The sequence below is a fragment of the Oryza brachyantha genome, chromosome 12 (genome assembly GCF_000231095.2).
Source record: "Oryza brachyantha chromosome 12, ObraRS2, whole genome shotgun sequence".
Taxonomy (NCBI): Eukaryota; Viridiplantae; Streptophyta; class Magnoliopsida; order Poales; family Poaceae; genus Oryza; species Oryza brachyantha.
The window spans coordinates 16,041,884-16,048,922 of NC_023174.2; the positions used below are offsets into that span (position 1 = coordinate 16,041,884).

At 42.2% G+C, this 7,039-nt stretch overlaps 1 pseudogene across 1 annotated transcript; it reads right to left on the minus strand.

The window, feature by feature from the left end:
• Positions 1 to 211: 211 nt before the first annotated feature.
• LOC102719071 lies at positions 212 to 6,791 on the minus strand (annotated as a pseudogene). Its single transcript, XR_005812901.1, has 9 exons — positions 6,678 to 6,791; positions 6,411 to 6,631; positions 5,966 to 6,056; positions 5,465 to 5,885; positions 4,421 to 5,160; positions 4,239 to 4,335; positions 4,096 to 4,150; positions 1,045 to 1,156; positions 212 to 454 (listed from the first exon to the last, which is right to left on the minus strand). The product of XR_005812901.1 is annotated as a translation initiation factor eIF-2B subunit delta-like (transcript).
• Positions 6,792 to 7,039: the final 248 nt, after the last annotated feature.

Consider the following 7,039-nt stretch of genomic DNA (forward strand, 5'->3'; position numbering starts at 1 on the left):
ACGATGATGCTGAAAGACGGTACCTGCAGAAAACATATGTGGGCTCAGAAGCCATTAAGTTCTATAGGGGTAGCAAAACAAGAGAAAGGAGAAATAAAAGGCACAACAGTAATGCCATTTTTACCAGCAAGGTACGTTAACAATTAGCAGAGAAAATGCACAGAAAATATTAAATTCAAAAAGACAACAAACCCAGGATTATCTTGCTTGATGAAGTAGAAAGGCTGTGTTAACTGATGTGCCATTTAAATTCATGTCTGGTCACCTCAGTACAGGATAACAAGTCTGTGTACTAATCAACAGTCATATTTAGTATGAATACAAATACTGAAGATAACAAGCGAGCTAGAAATTCTTGGATCTAGCATCTGTGCACATGTGAGACTTTTCCTGCATGGCCCGTCCTATCTACATCCAAAACTGCATTCCTTGTTGGCTGGTTGTTTGCTCTCACCTAAATAATAAAGAATTTGAATTGTCAGTGCAAGTGAAAGGTGAACATACAAAACTACAACAGAACTAAAATACATAAAAGCATTATTAGATGACATGAGGCAAATCGTGGTTAACATACGCATAGGCTCTTTTATCACATTTATCATGTTTTTTCTGGTCTGACTAGATTTTGGGATCTTCTGAACTCCTCTGCATTAGACCTTTGAGTTTGCATAACATAGTTTACTTCATGTAGGATCCTCAGGTATCAATCTACTAAAAAAAACTCCACCCCTAAGGTTTGTCAAACTAGAGAAGATTGATTTACATAACAAAGAGAATAACGACAGATTGTTTGAAACAGGGATATATACTTAATGTAGAAGGGTGGAATCATCAGCACATTCTGTGTACTTAGCAATGGTGATTGAAAATTTTTATTTGCATTACTTCGACTTAATTAAGGAACTACTGAACTACATGAGATAACCCACACCTTTCAAGGATGAGAAAAATAAATTAAACAAACATATTTCAGTATTTTTTAGAAATAGACAAACACATGTCCACAATATGCCAAAGCAGCAAAACATATTGAAATTATCATACCTTAGATTAAAACATCAAAAAAAAATCATCGTGGAAAATATCCTTCATTCTATATCCATATGTGCTCCTGGCGGTACTCTCTCACAATGACTGGCACACTAGTAGGTGGGAGCTGCGACAGCAGGACAAATCATCAATTCAATGGACCAAATGAGACAGACCATCTTAAATGATAAACAAAACAGTACGGATGTGCTAGAGAAATATCACTCACAAAAAGCAGAAATGTGAGTATAGGGCTATAGGCTATTAGCGTGTATTAATTTCAGATTGGTTATGCAGTCAAAAACACACACAGTATCCACAAGAACTATAATGGAGAGTAACTACAAGCAAAACTGTTTGTTTTATCCATGAGACCATGACTATCAACGGGAGTTGCCAACTGGTAAAAAAGACTAGCTGAAACCTCAAGACAGTAATTTGTGTGAAGGATCAAGTTATGCAGCCACTGCATGAGTATTCTCACTATTAAAGGTATGAAAGGTGAAGGTCACATCCTCGTATTAATAAATAAAACTAGCACGGTCATCTTTTGGCATTTTCTTTGAAAAAGCCAAACAACATATTTGCAAACAAAAAATAATTTGTGAATAAAAATTTTATATACGTGTTTTTAGCGATCTAAAAGCAAAGGCAGAAAATTAAACTGCAACGAAAGAACCCCCAAAATCAACTCCAAATTTAAGATTAAATATCCAAATTTTGGCTTATAAGCATAAGTAGAAGCGAAAAGATGAGGCCCTAGGACTTTTGAAGACACCTAACTACTATCAAACAAAAACAATATATATCAATTAGTGTGCAGACTAGAAAGGCTAGATGGAATAGAGAAACATTCTGAACTAGATAAATACAGTTCAAATTAAACAGTCAGCGACTATTGAATAATTGACCTGTTGAAGGTCCATGTTCTTTGTCTCTTTTCATTTCTGTATACCATTTTTATATCAGGTATGTGGCTTATACAGTTTACATCACATGTGTAAAATAATGCATCAGTTTGAAGACAGCTCGCATCTTTGTCGCGGCATATGGTATGGCTATCTAAATCCAAGGCTAGTTGGGAGAAGACAGATCTGACCATTAGACCAAATAAGGCAAATTTCTGAAAGATAATTTTGTTAGGGCATATGCAAAAACAATAATATTGTGCCAATACTGGTCCTACTACCTTTAAGATGACAGCGACTACTCGTATATGTGGTTAAGACATGTTTTTAGAAAAAAAAATGTTGTGTATATAAAGTATAAACATAGTTGAACATGTGTACGAGAGAGATGTACTGCATAATTGTAATTGATGTATTAAGCCTTAAGGATCGGTATATGCAGAGTACATGGTTTGGATCTTAAGAAATCCCTGAGATAAGATGAAAACTCATCTTATCATACCATAACAACCAGATTGTCCGGGTATGAATTCCTCGAGCGGGAGATCATGGGACCCTCCTTTTTGTGTTTGGCCCAAGGAGCGCGGGAAGAAATCACTAGCTCAAATATGGTGAAGTACGTAGAAGAAAACGCATGGACAACAAGTATACAGGTTCGGGCCACATGGAGTAGTAATACCCTACTCCTAGGGATGTTTTTATGATTGATTGTATGTATGTAACAGAAGCGATGAGAATGAGAGCTCTCTAGCAATGAATGGGAGTTTGGTTCCCTAGCTCTTGAACACTTCATGATGAGGTGTTTGCTACTTGCTACCTTCTCTGCTAAGTGTTTCACTTGTCTCTGGTTGGCTTGTCCTTGTTTGATAGGCTTGGCTCTCCTTTTATAGTGCCAAGGGGATACCACAACGGTCCGGTTCTAGCTAAGGAACATGCTGCTACAGGGACTTATCCTATATGTCTTGCACTTTCTAGGGTAGCCATTTAACTTGCGTGCTTCATCCCTGTTTATGGGACTTGTGATGGGACTAGCGGCGCCAAAGGCCGGTGGTAGACTTCGTGGACCTATCGGTCCTTGTGTACCACACCTCTAATGCATAGACGAGGCCAGTAGCCCCCCTCCCCCCACGCGCACGTGCACATGAGCCCCGGCACACGCCATCAAATATTTGGTTGGTGGTCACTTCCTAGCGGTGAGGATGAATGGAAGGTGGCCAATAAGTCTGAATGAAATCTTCCGTCAACCGTTGTAACTTGAATGATGATGATGACAAGATTAAGGGGATCCGACAAAGGGGGGCACTCCTATTTTCCACGCCTACCCAATGAGCGGCATGCGCTTTCACGTGGGGAAGAGGGTGTCAAACACCACATGGGTTTGGCACTATGCAAGCCCGGCAATGGGGTAGGTGGAGGCTCCCTCCGCCTCAAAGCATTCCCTTAGTGGGCCCCTCCACTAGCCCTCAACAATATTGCCACGCTAGCGGGCTTTGGGAGTCAGGCTGCCCCAACACCCATGCCCCGATCAGGGCAGCCCAACCCCTCTTGACTAGGAAGCAGACAAATCTTAGACATTGCGAACCAACTAGTGGGGGATCCCCGGTTCCCGTATCACTGACACGGATCCTACAATTCTAACCATATATACTCTAACAATAATCAAATGAAAGAATATCTTTCTATCAGATTGTCTGATGCTCACCGGTCGAGTATACCTAGCACACTCCTTCTTACAACAAAGATTAAAAAAATAAATATTAGCGAACATATTTAACTCAGTGTTCCCTGGCATAGATAACCTCAACCTTTATACTGCTAAATCCCTTTGTATTTTCTAGGTAAGCATTGCCTTTGTTTGAGAACAACAATTAGCAAAAACTGCATAGAAAAGACATCTCATTGCAAACTTAGCTGAGTAATTATGGGGTGTGATTGCTCGTTGGCAATGCAGGGGCACAAATTTGCAGCTCAAGGTCGATGGATCCATATGGCACTATGTTAACAATTTTAAAGTTTGGTCAGCATGTGATATAACATTTTATGAACTATTACAAGCACAAAAAATAGTGGCAAAAAGAAACAAAATTAACAGGGGTAGAATATGATTTGTATATAAACATGAGGAATTGTTTTAGAAGTAGAAGGTTACAAATCTTACCATTCCATAATCTGTTATGATCATAGAAACATAGTCAGAAGGTGTAGTGTCATACCTATCAGGTGAGCGAAATTCATTTCATTAAATCCAACATGGGAAACATAATTACCAGGTATAGCATCTATGTGAATTCAGTCACGTACTTAAGATTCAGATGTTGTAGATTTTCATTATGAGTACAGTTTTTAAGGTGCCACAAATCTTCCCTCTCAGGAACTCTTGAAATAACATCTGGGTTACCTGAGTAAATAGCATGCCACGCGTTAAGTTTCTTAGCAGTAAGCTAAATCAGCAACTAACAATTGAAGTAAGAAGGATATTGTACCAAGTTCATTAGAGCATATAGAATCAAGTTGAACCCTCTCAGGAAATTTATATGCCTCGCAGAACACTAGAACAGGCACTCCAAAGGCATGTGCAACCATTGATACAACTGCTGTCCCGACTCTGGAGTAAACTGCTCCATTTGACAGTATCGAAGAGGCACCCAAAAGAACCCTTGTGACCTCATGCATGATGTATGAGATGGCATTAATGTATGTATACGTGCAACTGATTCCTTTTGCAACTAATCTGTTCAATAGTGCTTGTCCCTCATAATTCAGACAAGAATCTACCAAAATAATGTGGAACTTCTTTCCAAGCTTGTGAGCATGATCAAAAATCATTTCAACAACTGAGGATGACACGTCAGTAAAACATCATCATCTCTCACTTTAGTGATTGCATGCCCAATCATCACCTGGTCTGCAACTATTATCTTCTCTTGATAAACCGATCAATGTCGGACTGGAGATTAGCTTTAGCTTCTGACTCAGACAATGTAAGTGGTAGCTTGGCAATCCTGTTCTTCAGAAACCTAATAGCATTGCCTATGCTGATTGAAAGAGGCCTGCAATCAATGAGAAATGACACATAGCTACTGATTTTAGCAGTAAGATCTCTGTTGAGAGTTTTGGTGGAAGGTGTAGAGTAATCTTTTATGGCCTCTCTGAAAGCAAGAAGCATTGCTACACAATGAGCATTGCCACCTGATATAACACCAGACAAATATTGAAGTCCAACCTGAAACATAGCACAGTCACATGAGATATTTGGTCAACACAGAGGTGAAGTAAGAAAATTATTATTTCACCTAATTTAGCAGTAACCAATCCTATGAAGAAACAATAAAAATAAAAAGCTTTTTCAGTCTGTCTGTTTTATGTTTACTATAACCCCAGAGAAGCAGTAACGCAAGATAGAACAAGTCACAGTTGCCACGCTGCACAACATACTCACTAAAAATACATAATATAGTTACCAAAATCCCCAAAGAGAAAACGTTGGCCTGCGTATGCATATTTGCATTGCAGTATTTGATAATTACCTTGTAGACAGAAGGATGCATTGGACCCAGATGAAAATTTTTTGACTCGAGGTCAGGAAGCTGAGTGCCATGCACATACTGAGGGAGATGTCTGAACAATTCGACTCTGTTTTGTGCTTCTGCTTGGATGACAAGTGAGCGCCTCGTTGCTTTCTCCACCCGATGTACATCATCAAACTGCATACGAGGAGGAGGAATATCTTTCTTCCTATCTCTGTCAGGAGGGCGCTCACTAGTCTTCTTATCAGAAGCAACTGGGGGTGTAACTTGGGGCGGATCTTTCCTGAAAGGTGTCTTTACAGTTTTGGGTTGTTTTGACAGGGCGGGACTAAGAGTAGAAAGCATGGCTATAGATTTTTTTGATAAACCTGAAATTTGAATAAGATAAACGGAGCATGTCAGTGAAAGGTGTGGCAGAAGACTTCATCTACCCCCACCCAACCAAAAACAAAAAATCATCCATCATTCCTTCCTGTAAGACTCTCTTAGTTTAACTGCAACCCAACACACAAGCTAAGTTTCTGTTTTTATTGAACTGGGGCTCGAGCACCTTCATTCCGTGTATCAGCAAGATCTTAATTTGATTCTAAAATAAACAACGTAAGAAAAAATATGGTCATTCTTTAAATACATTTTAGAGTAATACTGATCAGTAATTTCCCATCATTTGCATCTAATACATTTTCACTGCCGTGTTAACTGTATTGACGATAGCAAATCAATATACTAAGCAAACTAATGCCACAACTCACAAATTTCACTTGATGTTATGCAGCCTCACTTCTAAAATCAGAGCTAGAGCTATCCATATCCAACTAATGCAAAAAAAAAAATCATATGTATTCTTTGCTACAGAAGGGTAAACATGCTACTCATCGGAAGAGGAGGTAGAGTCAATATGGAGGCCGCGAATCGCATACCGGGAAGGGCGGGGGGGGGGGGGGGGGGGGGGGGGGGGGGGGGGGCGCCCACGGCACGTCGACGTCGTCGAGGTCAGAAGCGGCGTCGAGGCGGGACGACGAAGGCGGCGGCGGGGAGGTCGGCAGGAGCGAGTCGGCCGCGTCGGAGGCGAGGGGAGGATGAAGGGTGAGGTGGTGGTCGGGGGCGGGATCATAACGGGGGAGAGCGATCCCAGGTATACGTCGGAGCCCCGCGGGGGGGAGGGAGGAAGACGGCGGCGGCGGCGGCGGGGCGACACCCGGTGGCGCGGGCGCGGCCAGCGCCGCCGCGGAGGGCTCGGCGGAGGCAGACGATGTTACGAAGCCGACCTGGAGGAACCTCGGGTCCACTCCCCCGTGGAGGAGCGCGGCGGCCGCCGCAGATCCATCCCCGGCACAGCAATTGACGGCGACGGCGGCGGTGGCGGTGGCGGTGGCGGTGGCACGAGGAATTGGTCTCCTCCTCGCCGAAGCGGAAGAAGAAGAAGAAGCAGACACTGGGCCGCGAGTGGAACATGGGCTGTCGTTCCGGCCCAACACAAAATGGGCCTCACGTAAACTGCCATCCCTTTCCATCGCAAAGTAAATGGGCCGCGCGCGAGTGGCATTCCCGTTCCGGGCCAACTCACATGGGCCT